Source organism: Octopus bimaculoides, chromosome 1 (assembly GCF_046866305.1).
Source record: "Octopus bimaculoides isolate indiv1 chromosome 1, ASM4686630v1, whole genome shotgun sequence".
NCBI classification, from domain to species: Eukaryota; Metazoa; Mollusca; class Cephalopoda; order Octopoda; family Octopodidae; genus Octopus; species Octopus bimaculoides.
In genome coordinates, this window is record NC_142928.1 from 168895903 (window position 1) to 168913275 (window position 17373).

A 17373-nucleotide genomic window follows, 5' to 3' on the forward strand; every position below is an offset into this window, starting at 1 on the left:
TCAACTTCACACTCCGTTGACTGGTGACAGTATTGCTAAAACAGTGCGGATTGAAAATCAAACGAAACAAAAAGCAAAAACGAAAAGTCTAGCAAAAGCAGAAAATAAATTCATGGCATTGCAACACGTGAGGATGGATGAGAGGACAACGATGAAATCAGCACATCATCATAATATTAAGATACTTTATTCAGTAATAGTTATGAAGTGTGATGTATGAGGAAAGGTCAAGATTGTTTTAACTGCAGTTTTTGAGTGAAGGAATGTCGAGATATGAAGTTTATTTCAGAAAGAGAGATATAGAGGGAGGAAGAGAATATGTGTGTGTGTGTGTGTGTGTGTGTGTGTGTGTGTGTATGTTTAGAAGAATGGGAGTGCACATCAAAGACCGGAGAAGTGAAATGTTGATTAATTCCTGAGATCTTTGTCAAATGAAATGAATATTGTGAAGGAAACGCTAAAACTGAACAGAAAAGGACGACTAAAAAAAAAAAAAAATTAAATACCATCAGTACTGATCTAAAGCATACGATATTTCAATACGTAACGTAGGCGTTAAGCAGAGCAAAGAATATTTTTGAAGAGGACATTTCCAGTTTTAATATTTGGATTGAATATTTGAATTTGTGGCGAATTCAGAGGTGCAGCATGTGTGAAGGGAAGCAAAATTTACCTGGGTATGAAGTTTATTAATGTGGAGTGCCTTGTCTCCGCTTACTAAGAATCCTTGCTATGCTACTGGTCGAATGTATATTAACAAGGCGGAATGGCAAAGTATGCGACGAGCTTGCCGAATTCATGACATTTTCGATTCCTAGTTAACTCTTGTTTGATAATGTTTTCTAATTTATGTTGTTGTTGGCACTCCGTCGCTTACGACATCGAGGGTTCCAGTTGATCAGATCAACGGAACAGCCTGCTCGTGAAATTAACGTGCAAGTGGTTGAGCACTCCACAGACACGTGTACCCTTAATGTAGTTCTCGGGGATATTCAGCGTGACACAGTGTGACAAGGCTGACCCTTTGAATTACAGGCACAACAGAAACAGGAAGTAAGAGTGAGAGAAAGTTGTGGTGAAAGAGTACAGCAGGGTTCGCCACCATCCCCTGCCGGAGACTCGTGGAGCTTTAGGTGTTTTCGCTCAATAAACACTCACAACGCCCGGTCTGGGAATCGAAACCGCGATCCTATGACCTCGAGTCTGCTGCCCTAACCACTGGGCCATTGCGCCTCCACTTTCTAATTTAAATACAATGAAAATAAGCATAAACGTTATAATCTGATTGATTCTGCCTTTTAGCACCTCAACATCGATACCAGTGATATACTGAATTCTATGATAAATGTATGCCAATTGCTCTCCTTTTGCCAGTCCCTCCACACCTACATTAGAATGAGATAAGTTAAAATAAGCCTATTTTGGGAAAAATGCATTTCTTTTTAAAAAGTATACCCAGAAAGATAGTTCAAATATGGAATTACTTTTAAGGTAGCAAGATTTAAATATATTGTTTGAGAAAATATGTTGTGTTGCACTCAAATTGGTGTTTAGAGGGAAATTATATTTTGTAATGAAGTTTAGAGAAATATGTGATTTAATAAAAAAAAAAAAATCTTCTTCCGTTTTAAAAAATATATACTAAGATGTATTTACGAGAAAAAAGTAGATAATATATTTTAAATGGAGAGCTATAAATGCTAGAATCGATTAGGTGAGTAGCGAACAAAATGCTTTACATATTTGATTACATCTCTTCACGACTTTAGTTCAAATCATGCCCTTCTGGGTTTCAATCGGACAAGCTCAGGATTTGATATAATTTAATAAATCCATCCACTAATATGCGTGCTTATGTCAAAAATTAATATATTTCAGTGATAAACATTTTTCGCACCGTCAGTGTAGCAAATCTTAGATATTTAACTAAACGTAGCACGTTTATAGTATGATTCTCAGCTTACATAGACAGTTAGTGTAAATGTTTGACTTGAATAAGTTAACGAGTTGATTACGAAACCGCTTTGTGCAAATATTACAGATGCGATTTTCAGTCACCAAGTAAATTATGAAACTTGAATAATACCATAAATACACAGCCTGATATTAATATTTTCAATTCTACGTGTAAGATGTCGAATTTTCATGAGAGATCTCATACTAAGGATGACAGAAAGCATTAGCAACTGGAGTTAAAAAGTATGACAGGAAGCATTAGCACTTGAATTTAAACAAAATTTCTGGAAAGTAACCTCGAAGATGTCACCTCTTAGTTGCTGAGATTAAATCGTTCATAATTATTTGCGACAATCCCTCATCTAATTCAGAATTTTAAAACACTAGTACAATAGATAACTGTTCTTGGCAAAGCAAATCAATTTTGTCAATGCGTAAAACTTAATAATCTGGAGAAATCAGTGCTGGAAAATACAAATATTAAAGTCTGCAGTATCAATTAACAATGACTGGCACATATTCATTGCTGGTTCTCCACGCAACACTGCCAACAGCAGAGAACATAGAGAACATACCGAAGACAGGAAATTTAATTTTACAAATTAACGTATAATTTTCATTTCAAAAAGGACAAGAATTGGAAAATCATGAATTTTAGAGGTAATGAAAGTAAAAAAAAAAAAAAAATCTTCAGGAAAAATCAGGTTTTAAGAGTATCGATGAAGTATTTTTTTAATCTTTTACCTGTTTTGATCATTGAACTGCGGCCATGCTAGAGCATCGCCTTGACAGGTTTAGTCGAACAAATCGACTCCAGTACTTATTTTTAAAGTTTGGTGCCTATTCTATCGGTCTCTTTTGCCGAAACGGTAAGTTACGGGGGTCGTAAACAAACCATCATCGCTTATTAAGTGTTTGCTGGGGACAAACACAAACACGCACATACGTATATGATGGGCATCCTCATAATTTCCGACGACCAAATTCTTCACAAGGTCTTGGCGAACCCGGGGGGGGGGGGTATAATAGAAGACACTTGCTCAAGGTGCAGCGCAGTGGGACTGAACCCGAAACTGAAGTGAGAGGATTAACCACCTACTATACACGTGGAAGAAAATACGGCACAGTGGAGGTTAGGTTCTCCAGTGACGAGGACGTTATTAACCGTTCCACTGAGCCAATAAGGACACAAGAGTGGGTGTTGCTGCCGATGTACTGTAGCAAACGTGTTGCCAGAGTGGGAGTCGGCAGAGTGCCCCCCCGAGATCGAAGAGGCATAGCTGGTGGCAGCAGTCATGCACGGAATGGAGGAAGATGTAAGGATTCTGAAGATAACCAGAACGAAGGAAGTTAATTGTTGGGGCTACGGCCTAGAAATGATAATTCAAGTTGGGGGTTAAAAGACATTACGCTAAGAATGGTGGTGGAGGGAAGACCTCCAACATGTTTTCTATGTAAACAAAAAGGACATATGGATGCAATGTGCTCTCAGCAAGAAAGTGAAGTTGAGGAACAACAACGCGAAGAGCAGCTCGCCGAAGAAGAGGGGTTGGAAAATAAAGAAGAGACATTTAATGTAAAAAAGCGAAAGAGAAAAGAGTGGGGGAGCTCTCTGACAGAGAACCAAAAACAAAAGAAGGAAAGTAGAGGAGAAAATAGAGGAGGTACAGAGGAACTAGTCAGATACACCAGCAGAAGTATTGCAACATAGAGTGGAAGATATAATTGTAGACGGTTTTGGGTATGTACAGACGGAGGAATCAAGGAAAACGAATAGCTCGGACAGTCCAGGTCTGGAGCGAAAACAAGTAAATACTTATAAGAAAAAGTGGCATGTAGTAACATATGTGAAAAGTACCGCCATAGAGCGGAAAATGACGAAATTCAAAGGTGCCATAAGGATTAAACTACCAGCTGAACGTTACCCGGAACACAGAAAGGGAGTGGTGATTGAGAAGGAAAGGTATAAAAAGTTGAAAGAACTATTTATTGATGAAGTGAGCACTTTGGGGAAAGAAACTGAATTTGAAGAACTACCAAAAGTAGCTACATACGAGGAGTTAATACCTCTAATGAATGGTAATAGAGGAGTACTTTAAAAGAGGAAGGAAAAAAGAAATGGACTTATTAACAAAGGAGGAAAAAAAGAGGAAATAGACTAAAAAAATGCAAAAAGAAAACTCATAACTTGTATAAATTAACAGTTAACAATTAATCATTATCATCGATTTCATTCGTTTTATGTTTTTTGTCTCCACCGAGGTGTCCTGTCTGTCCTTGTGCTCTCCCCTCTGTGTAAGAGCCCGAGCGCTTAGATAAAGAAATACTGTTGTGAAGTTAATGATAGACTTTCTGTTTTCTATTATGGACTATACTGTGTAGAAAACAATATGTACCAAGGGTTTGTTGCAATATGTGAAAGTTGGAAATACTAATTAGGACTCTTCTCTTAGAATGAAATATATTCGAAGAATATTATTATGGAACGACTTGCTTAAAATACAAGGACAATTTAATATTATTTTGGTTTTAATACTATGATAGGGTGAAAGTTTTAGTTAAAAATTACATTTCTTATGCTGGCAATAAAACTTACTTTATACAAATGTTTAGTATTTTTACATTATCCGTACAGCAGTCAACACAGCTGATAACTTGCATTTCTTCCTGGTAATAAATATTACTTTTTATCTGGAAGTTTCTAGTGGTAATTCTTCTTCTGTCTAGACAAAAGAAATCAATAACATCAATGTTATTCGTGTTTTATGTCAATGACTCGGATCTCCAAACATTGAATCATGATGTTCACACTTTGTTATAAATACATTGCAGCAATTTTATTGATGCTTGACGATACCCATCACTAAAATTATTACGAAATTGTCTCGAATTTCTTTTCGACAACATTTCTGATGGCTCTGTTGATTCCAGTGGGAGTTTCAGAAAATTCAATTTTAAGTTAGCCTTTACAGGTTACAGTGAATTTCAGATAAAATCTTGAGACCGATTAATTCCAGTACTTTTTAAAACTTTTAATATGGTTTCAGGAATTAGATATGATTTGAAAAACTTCATTCACGTTTCGTTTTCGATATAACGATGCTATACATGTCACATATCAAATAAATAGAAAGTTTGTTGGAGTATAAATTAAAAGTAGTTGCACCAGTTTCGAACATGATGAAATTCCATATTATACACATCGATTTAAGAGAGGCCTTCTGGCAGGACTCGAACCACTTTAGCTATTATTTATGGTAGTTAAAAGCTTGTAACATTTTCCCTGTGACTTATTTCTGGGATTTCTTTTTCCAGGGACTATCTTCGTCCAACTGAAAAGTATCCTCGTTTGTACCCCTTTCAAATATTCTAATAAACATTCAATGATTGTAAAAACAGCATTTGTAGTCTTAATATTGTCATATAGAAACAATTATATATCTGCAGCTTAAAACGACCATTTACAAATATCCATTTACCCCAGCGTTCCTTGAAGTCATGTTTTGTTTTCTTATTATCTCTGTTGCTTGCTATATGGAACAGTACAAATCCAAAAATAGCGCAACGCTTATAATCTTATCTCAGGACGGGAGATGGCAGAAACATTAGCGCTTGGTTATGCCTCTTTATGTTATTGGTTCAAATTATACCCAGGCTGTCTTTGCTTTTCATCCTTTACAGATCAATAAAATACATAATTGATTTATATCGGGTTGACATTTTCGAAGCAAACTAAAGACTAACGAACTACCAAATGGAAAAACTATTCCCAATCATTGTAAAATTTGTGGCTGTGTATAAAAGGATATAAAAATATAAAGCGGAAATATATACGAATTCACATATCTCAGCAACTGTTTATCATCCATGGAGCTACATATCGTTTTTAATCAACATAACAATCATTATCAGGCAGAAGGCGCCTGAGAATTGCTTAACTTTCAAGCAGTTATTTTTCTTACGCAAACCGATGTATAAGAACTGGGGTCGATATAATCGACTATAACGGTATCTGTCCCACTTCAATGACCATTACAAGAATAAATTCTTGTACTACTATTACGACAAGTACAGCCCCACTGTTACGCAAAGTTACTACAATCACCATACAACTACGACTACTATGTTTCCCAATTACTCGATATTTGAGGTTTTATAGACTTTTTACACTGTATAGCCAGATAGTCTGATCACGAACAGACAGACAGTTAGCCAGTCAGTTCTATTACAGTTTTATTAATATATTCAAAAAAGCAGTAGGTTTTAAGATTTCATTAATGCAAAGCGATATTGCGTTGTTGATGTCTGATCTGAATTACACAAGTCACATTATCAATGTTACAGTATAAATTTTACATTAGAAACAACAACATACACACATGTTATTTATGATTTTGATTACTCGCACATTCCTCATATGGTCAATGAGGTTAAATATGCTTGACTTGTATCAGTAAAAGCAAATGCAATATTGAATTCGTAATGAGTCAAAAGTGTTAAAGTTCTTTCAAAAAATACTACTCAACCAAGACTAGTGTTAGGAAAACAAACAAATAAACAAGCAAACAAACAAACAAACTAAAAGACCATTTATTTTATAATAAAAAATATCATATCATTTCAAAAGGAATTTTTAAATCCCCATACCTCACCTCGTACATATTCCAAATAAATATAAAAAAATAAGAAAGTTATCAGTTTGTTTGTAATTTAATAGGGAAAATGTCTAAATTTTCTTTTCTTTTCTTTTTTTCTTTTAGCTTAATGATGGATTGATAGAGTAATTACAAAACCATTATCTGATCGTATCAAAAGTGATACAATTCCATTAATCGAACAACACAGAATCCAACCTTTGGAAGCATAATAACCGTGGTGTTTAATATTTCTATCTTTTACGTTATCTCCGGGGAGCCGAGGAAGACGATACTTTGTCTGTTTATTGCATTGTTTTGCACAGAATCTATTTTTTTCAAGACCTGGCGAAATGTTACTGACAACCTGTAGAATTTCAGCTAGTCAAGATCGAAGGTCTATGTCTCGCCTCGCACTGTGTTCTGTTAATGATACTTTCAATAAACCAACAAGCCAGATTCGGAAATGTATCTCGTCAACAAGGGAACTCTACGTATCCATTCGACTTGCAAGAAATAGCAGTCAAATTTGCTCAGATCAAATCCTTCCATCTTAAAAAAAGGGCCACATTGTTAATACAGACCTATATACTCTATATCTGAAAACAGGTGGGATGGTGATAGCTGAAATACCTTTGATCATTGGTTTGCTCACTCATTGTTAGTAAGGGCTTAACAACAACGATAATAACAGTAATAACATGTATCACAACAAGAGAGCCTCTACGTGGTTCCGCGACATGTTAGAAATAGCAGCAAAATCTCCATTAAATCACACTCTATTACCTACAAAAGAGAAGGACATATTGAGTAATGTAATCCTGTATATTATGTCTGAAAAAGAAAAAAAGACTTGATGGTCAGTAGACTAGAGTTGACTTGTGTCTCCAGTGAATCGCTGTACGCAGTAGAAGTATTGTAAAAATGACAGGTGTTTGGCTAGTATGTTGTAACTCTCATAGACATTAAATAAACAAGTTACTAATACGCGTTATTCTCTATGACATTACATAAAGAAAATTACACATTACTACAAGTCATCTATACCAGCTGTCTAACGATTCCTGAGTTCATCATCTCTACTGCATTTGTGATTCAACGATTAAAGCAAGACTGAAAGGAGAAGTAAAGCAACTGAATGTTAATTCAAATATGATGACTTGCCAATATATCATTGAGAAAGTGAGAGAAAGAGTAAAAGAAAAAGAGTCTGATCGCTACCATCCTGTGTTTTAAATATGGCAACTACATAAGGGAGCTAATTAATGCATTAGTAAAATGCTCATCCTAATATTAAGGAGCTAAAAAAGCTTTTTGTCAGTACTGCTTATTCATAGATACATGAGAAAACTTCCTAAAGAGCGGCTGTCTTTACGAAGGTTTATAAAAATTGGTGAGATACTGAGAAGTTTCCGTAACTGAGACCTATTGAATTTAAATACTTCATCTTATATCACGAAGACATTTTTCAAAGCAAATTCAACACCTTAAATAACGAGTCCCCAGATAAAAATCTACTCACACACACACACACTGCAAAATTTGTGGCTTTATGCAAAAGAAAAAAAACTCTTCTGGAAGCTCAAAATCTCAAACAGAAATATATACTAAATCCAATATCTCAGCAACAGTATATCGTCTATGGAACTGCGTTTAACTCACAACACACGAGAAATATCTGCCAGTAACAACACATTCCTTCAAACTTTTTATGTGATTTCTTCTAATTTGAAAAGGGGAATCTTTCTCGAAATATTATAGGATCACTAAATAACCTATGTAAGATAATACAATATTTTTTCTCTTTGTTTTCATTTATTAACATCATATTACATATTTTGTCTAATTTCTCGCCTGTATTGCTCAAGTTTTGTTTCAAACATTTATATCAACGTAACTATCATTTATCATACACATGGCACTTGAGAAGTGTTTATATGCAAGCAATTATGTCTGTACATTAACAAATATAATTATTTAGTAATTCAGTCGCTAATACTTCGGCTGCTTCGGCTATATCATAGTTGTATTGATGAATTCAAATAAGGGGGAAACGTCCGAAGTAATTTTACGTTTTTGTTGATAAAAACAAAAAACAAAAATCCCCCCAAAAAACCAAACAAAACCAAACAAAAAGAACATTAGTCCACGATAAATATCTTATTTTTGCTGCATTTTAGATATTACTACAGTTTTAATAATGTGCCAACCATTAAAAATATTTTATCTCACTTCATTATCACCATTAAAAACACTCCATTATCGTGTATACATATCCTGCTTATCCTGCTTATCTGATCAGTTTTCCAATCGATATATTGAGTTGGATAATAGATTTACTGATCTATAACAATTATCCAGGCATTTCCCTTTAATTATATAAAACTGAAGAATCTGCAGTTCTAGACATTAACAAGATTGTTGAGTTGATGGAGCTGTAAAATAGTGATGATAATTAGACCTTATGATCAAAATAGGAACCCATCTGGAAGCTTTTACGTAGTTGCTCGAGCTGTTCAATCCAGTCCCTAGAAATTCTGGTAGCTTCTACGTAGTCGCTGGAGCTATTCAATTCAGTTCCTAAAAATAGGTGTCGTATTTCGAGCCTAAAATCTTAGGATATTCGAACTGTAATAATTATTTCTGATTTAGGCACAAAGCCAGCATCTTTAAAGAGAGAGGATTAGTCGATACCATCGACTCTAGTACTTGACTGGTACTTTAATTTATCGAATCCAGAGGGAAGAATGTTAAGGTTGACTCCTGTTATAACTGAACACAGAATGTAAACAGTCGGCAGAAATACCACAAGGCATTTAATGACTTTGCTTGCGTGCCACCTTATGCAAAGTTATTATAATCTTTTGTTTAACAGGTACAAGGCTTGACATTTTGAGGTAGGGGGATAGATTGCATTGACCACAGTGCTCAACTAGTGCTTATTTATAGAATTCGAAAGAATGAAAGGTAAAGTCGACTTCAGCGGCTTTTGAACTCAGAACGTAAAACAGGAAGAAATGCCGCCTAGCATTTCGTCCATCCTGCTAACGAATCTGCCAACTCGCAGCCTTAGGCGGAGTTATAATAATCATTTCTTCTCTAGACACAAGGCCTGGAATTTGTGGGGGGAAGGAGTTAGTCGATCATATAGATTCCAGTACTTGACTGGTATTTAATTTATCGATCCCGAAAGGATGAAAGGCAAAGTCGACCTCGGTGGAATTTGAACTGAGAAGGTAAAGACTAACGAAATGTCGCTAAGCATTTTGCCTGGCGTGCTAACGATTCTGCCTGCTCGCCGTCAAAACGCAATATGATAATAACGTGTACACTGTCTTTATGACGTGTTCATATCAAATCCATTTTGATGTGTTGTGATAAAATTCTCGCACACGGCCGCAGCGTCAGCATATATAGAATGCATATTCGTTGAGGGCTTTGATTCAACACTTTAGAATAATGCACACACACAAAGACAAACTATTCAAATTGTCCAATGTTTTCATTCTTAGAAGCAATGAGGTTTTCCTGTTCATAGTATCCATTCGCAACTAATAAACTCATCCAAAGAGATTTTACCTTTTGTTAATGACAGAATAGAAATAAAGCTGTGAGGAATCAGAATCGTTAACACGCCGGGCAAAATGCTTGCTGGAATTTAGTCCGTCTTTGTTCTGAATTGAAATTCTACCGAGGTCGACTTTGCCTTTCATCCTTTCGAGGTCGATAAAATATGTACCAGTGAAACACTGGGGTCGATGTAATCGACTAAACCCTCCCCGAAATTGCTAACCTTTTGCCAAAATTTGAAACCAATAATACAACACAGAATGTAAAGCGCAGGATACGAACATTGACTTTTGCGCTGATAAACTGGTCGTGTATCGACTTGCTCAAGCGAGACCAGCGTTTGTCTAATTATTAAATTATAATTGGAAGCTAGAACTTTACATTGTAGATTATCATTTTGCAAATTCTTCAATTAATGATAGATAAGGTAATTTTAATTTGTTCTTAATAACAGACTACCAGAGATTATTTAGTGCAATAGAATCCGTTCTGCTGCACCATTTTAGTATCCCAACGTTAATGATAACTCATTAATATGGACTATTAGTAAAAGTCATTGAAATAATTAGAGGGTACGAAATAATGGCTTCAGTAATATAAAAGTGTTACTGAGAGATAATATCAACTACTAAACTAATGTGATTTCTCGTCTCTTGATTTATATTATCAATAAAAGAGTTGGAATGGTACTGTGTGGGAACAGGAACACTGAGTATCTATAATTTGGGTTTCATTACAATGAGAGATTGCTACGAAGACAATGTAAAAGAAAAGCTTCATAATATTTGAATTTCTTCTTCACATAACGCAAGGCTTGCACGAGGTTCTATTTCATAGATTCTGATAGGATGAAGGCAAAGCAAGCCACCTTGGCGAGATTTGAACTCAGTCGGATCTTTTTATTATTTTTTCTTTAAATTAGACTAAAAAACCTGATATTTTACGAAGAGAGATTAGAAATTGGTACTGTTCATATCTTTCCCAAGAGTATTAGTGGTTTATCTAAAGTGAAATAGTTTTAAATTTTCAACAAAGGGATCGAAACTGTATTACAGTCTCGGCATGCTGGACGCTTGCGTTGCCTGCCTTTGAATGAATCTAAATTTTGATTTATGATAAAGGTGCACGACTTCATATTTCGGGGTTCGGTATATAGCCGATTATATCGACCTCTAATACTTGACACGTACTTCTATTTTTATAGATCCCTGAAGGACGAAAGGAAAAGCTGGCTTCGGTGATATTTAGACTCCGAACGCAAAGAGCCTTCATTAAATACTGTTATGTTGTATTTTATCTAACAGTATCTAACAATCTACCAAATATTGTTAAGTATGTAGTCTGTAAAATGAATTATAATTATCAATTTATGATAGTAGCACATTGCCACAAGATTGGCGACAGGATAGAGTTGAATAGGCGAATCTTAAGTTCTTGATTACCAACTTATTTTATCGACATGAGAAGTATGAAAGAAAAAGTTGTCCACGGCAGGATTTGAATTCAAAGTGTCATGCTACGTGAACAGTTGTGAAAGCCGAGAAACAGAAAGGTAACTGATACAATGTCATATACTAATTTTCTCTTTCCGATTACTAAGTTAAAATCCTACCTGCGTTTCAATTTCGATAACACTATTTTACCAAACTTGGTGAGATTGATATTAAGATCAAACCAAGTGAAAATTTTATACCTGTGATATGTTTGTTGATTTAAGTTGATTTAACCAAAAATAGAATCTCCATTACACCAATTGACATTTTGCTGAGATTGAGTGACGTTTATAACTTTTTAGAGGGAATTAGCAGAGCAAGCAAAATAAATTGGTTTCAGTCAGAATCGAAACCAAGTCACAAAATCAGCTTGTCATTTAATCTGAGAATATTCAATTTCAAAGCGTTGTAATATAAGACAATTCCTCGCTTAAACTTACCCTTCTCCACTGAAACTGCTTCTCATAGCTTACTCTATTAATACCCTTGGGATGGACATGAATGTAAAAATATTCCATTCCGTTTGCCGAAAATTCACACATTTTATTGTCAATAGAAACTAATAACCAAAGTTTCATGATACTAGACAACACTGATTGCTTCCAATATGCCTTTCCGAAGCATCGAATATTACAAAAAAAAAAAAAAAAAGAAAAGAAAAGAAAATAATTTAAACTACGAAAAAATTGAACAAAAGAAAAAAGTGATAATCATGTATGATTTTTGTTCTTCACTTATATCTTGCTAAACGGTTTGCTTTGAGTTAAATCCTGTACTGTAGCACAAATCGGCTAGACAGACTGTTAACAAAAGTTTTGTGCTGTTCATATATTGGCATCGTGTGTCGAAATAATTTCTTTTCTGCTGCTAGGTTGTTATTTATTATTCCGTGCATTAATTTGCATTTAGTGATTGATATTAATAGACTTTGATAGCAATAGTTGAAATTTTAACTGGATTTCCAATTAAATAGCACGCAATTATATAAACAGTCTAGGTGCATGTTGTCCATATTTAGAAGCAGTGGCAATCATGAATGCAATAAAAAAATCAATTGAATGAAAATGACTAATTTGTTTACTCATTTTTTTTTTATCAAAACACAGTGTGGAATTCATGTAGTAGGGTGGGTCTGAGGTACTGAGGCAGTACTGGAAACTAAAATCGAATTGGATATAATATTTCATCATTGACTTTTATGCACGACACCTGCCTTTCAGATATATTTTCAGGAGCCTCCATGCGGTCTCTCAACCTATAAGAAATAGCAGCCAAATGTACTTCAGATTAATTCTTACCGGTTTCATAAACAAAGGATTGGATGAATAATGGTTCCATTATTCATCCAATCCTATATCTGAATAAAGGCTGATATGGTCACGTCTGGAACGCCTTTGACCAAAGTTCCGTTCAGTTTAAATGAGCTGGTGCTAAACATTCATCTTGGTTAATAGATAATCTCATCTTTTATTGCCTTAAGTATTATATAGGCATTAAGCACCATTGGTAGAAGCATTAGACTATATCAGTATCTTACCAGTGGGTAATAAGGAGTCCAACGTAGGTCTTATATCAGCATGTTTATATATATATATATATATATATATATATATATATATATATATATATATAATTTAAAACTCTGTTAAAATCCCCTTGTTTTATATATATTTATACCATTGATAAACAAAACATTGTTGACACTAGTTGGGTATGTATGTGAAAAGATCTATTTAAAGACAGCTACACGTTTTTTCAAATTTAGGTAAATTTTCAAACACCAAAACAGATTCTCCTACAATTTTTCCTGCGTGGGAATACACTTCTTTCCATATATATATATATATATATATATATATATATATATATATATATATATATATATATATATATAAAATTATAATTTAGGGTATCTAAGAGATACCACCACGCTGGAAATAGCAGTCAAAACGTGACTCTAAAACCACATTAAATGTTCATATAGCAAAAAATTACTGGATAATTCTAGATCTCGGATTTCTGGCTCTGCATAAGAAGTGCTCTGCCTTCCTCACCGGAATATACTCAGAATGCACATAAATACAAATATATATATATATATAGCTCGAAACGTCAAAGACTTTCCGTATTCCCGAGCGTCATACTAATATATACTTTTGTTATTTACACCACCTGTCCTCGTCTGTTGTTATTATTTGTATATTCTCCCATATATATATATATATATATATATATATATATATATATATATATATATATATATATATATATATATATATATATATATACATATATATATACATATATATATAACATACGATATACTTACATATACGAACGTATACATACATATGTATGCACGTATGAACACGACCAGAAATCTAGGATCTGGAATTAAGCAGTAATTTTTTGCTAGTTTATTTTGTAACGTTTTCTTCTCTCCTGGTGCTATATGAACATTTAATGTGGTTTTAGAGTCAAGTTTTGACTGCTATTTCCAGCGTGGTATCTCTAAGATACCCTAAATTATAATTTTAAATTATTATTACCTTTGAAGGTTTTTATTCCCATGCTGGCCACCTGATAAAATCAGTATTTAAATATCGATCTTATCCTTATATATATATATATATATATATATATATATATATATATATATATATATATAATCACACTAAATTTAAACACGTATGAGTTGGAAAATAAATTGCGGAGGACAAAAATTAAATCAAATTAAAACTAATCACTACTCACCCCATACACGTAATTGCAATAGCAGAGAAATTTGCAAGTGTGTGAAAATCAAGTAGACTAAAACGATTTGAAAGCATAAGGAGAATTTTATTTTTTCACATAAATACGTCAGGGGAGAAAAGGCAACCACCATGATACTTTACAAAGTTCTCCAAGGTTGGTGCAAGAAGGGAGGAAGTCATTCTTTGACCATACATATGGCCTGAATGCTTGCAAAACAGTTCGCAGCGGTAAGTTATGCAAGGGTCAAGTATTGGTGTTAGACCGTTCGTTATTTCGATTCCGATTCTTTTTGCACTCCTTCATTGCAGTACTTGCACCGGGACTGTAGTGCTCTCTTGAACACTATATATATATATATATATATATATATATATATATATATATATATATATATATATATATATATATATATATATATATATATATAGCTGAAAAAAAGGAAAAAGACAAAAAAAAAACAACAACAAAAAAAACGACAACGTGAGGACGTGATACAGATTGTGTTACTAGACGCTCGGGAAAGGAAAGAAAGAGAATATGACGTTTCGAGCGGAGCTCTTCGTCGGAAACAGAGAAAATCCAAAGAAGGGAAAAACGGAGGAAGAAAAAATCGCCACCGATATCTACGAGGTTACATTATGAGCTAGGTTATATTCTGTTAAGAACGTAGTAGAGTGCAGAATAAAGCTCGTCCACCTTCAGATTTCACTCAGTGTTATTGTAGCTGCTGCCAGATTTTCGTTGGGATTTCTTTAGTGTGTGAATGGATAATTGAACAAGTTGGAGTCAATAAGAAAGAATATAGAGGAACATATATTTGTAATCACTACAATTGTTTCCACGCAACGTAGTTCCCCAGATTCTCAGATATTTGATTATGTAACCGATTCCATGCATTGTGAGAACTTGTTTTGTTTCATCAAGTGAGATATAAATAGTATTTATGCGTTCCATAAACTAAAATTTTCGGCTTCGACCGCATCCTTTTTGCCTATCGTGGTTATGCAAGGTAGTAGCAACCACTCAGAATATCAAAATGTGTGCTGTGGCTGAAAGCCTGTTGATGAATCTGCTTTAAATGTATAGATGGCGTGGTGGGAGGATGGTAAGTGCTGAGGTTCATATTAAAGGGAGTACCAGTCAATTTTTTTACTGCTAATTCATTCTTCATGGTCGGTTATACTTGTAATTGCTATTGGCTGACCTTCATGAATTCAGCGGTCATTCAGTTGAACTTACATGCACATATACATCGTTCTATATAGATCTACATATATACACACCCATATGTACATCCATATATATATATATACAAACACACGCCCCCCATATATATATATATATATATATATATATATATATATATATACATGCATTTATGGGTCCAAGACGTCACCAACGGTGCAAATAACGTGAAATACGTAAACAAACGTGTTAAATACGTAAACAACGAGAAAAAAAAAAAGGAAAACAGGACAAGTAAACAGAGAAAAAGGACTCATCAGTTGTCGGCTGTTTATCTAGTCCTCATTTGGAGCATTCAACGAAAATATGAGTCTTCACAGACAGTTGCTCCCATAAATTCTAAAATAAAATTTAGGATTTATGGAGTGTCAAAGCTGGAAACAAAAAAAAAAAATGACAGTGGATAAATACAAGGAAACCGAAAGAAAACAAACATGGAAGATGGTTAGAACAGAACGAGAGGAAAATAGTAAACGTCGAGAGAAATTTTTTTTGAAAAGAGAAAAGAGAGAAGAAAGAGAAAAAAGAGTAAAAAGCACGTCCGTCCTTTTGAACGTCCGTGCAGGAAAAGAAAGATGGTCACGTGAGGAAATGAAAGATGGCCGATGTACACACACACACACACACACACACACACACACATATATATGTGTGTGTGTGTGAACATGTATGTACATGTGTATATGTACATATATATGTACATGTATATATATATATATATGTACATATATGTATATATATATGTGCATATATGTATATATATATATATACGTGCATATATGTATATATATATATGTTATGTGCATATATGTATATATATGTACATATATGTATACATATGTACATATATGTATATATATATGTACATATATGTATGTAACTATATATATATATATATATATATATATATATATATATATATATATATATATATATATATATATATATATACATGCCTTGCGGACATTTATTGTGGTTTTGGAGTCAGGATTTGACTGCTATTTTTTCAGCGTGGTGGTATCTCTTGATAATTTATATATATATACATATGTATATATATATATATATATATATATATATATATATATATATATATATATGTATGTACATATATGTATATATATATGTATGTACATATATGTATATGTATATATATGTATGTACATATATGCTCGTATATGTATATTTATATATATATATATATATATATATATCTTTTACTCTTTTACTTGTTTCAGTCATTTGACTGCGGCCATGTTGGAGCACCGCCTTTAGTCGAGCAAATCGACCCCAGGACTTATTCTTTGGAAGCCTAGTACTTATGCTATCGATCTGTTTTGCCGAACCGCTAAGTTACGGGGACGTAAACACACCAGCATCAGTTGTCAAGCGACGGTGGGGGAACAAACACAGACACACAAACATATACACACACATACATATACATATGTATACATATATACGACGAGCTTCTTTCAGTTTCCGTCTACCAAATCCACTCACAAGGCTTTGGTCGGCCCGAGGCTGTAGTAGAAGACACTTGCCCAAGGTGCTACGCAGTGGGACTGAACCCGGAACCATGTGGTTGGTACGCAAGCTACTTACCACACAGCCACTCATGTATATGTATATATATATATATATATATATATATATATATATATATATATATATATATATATATATATATATATATATATATATATTTATATATATGT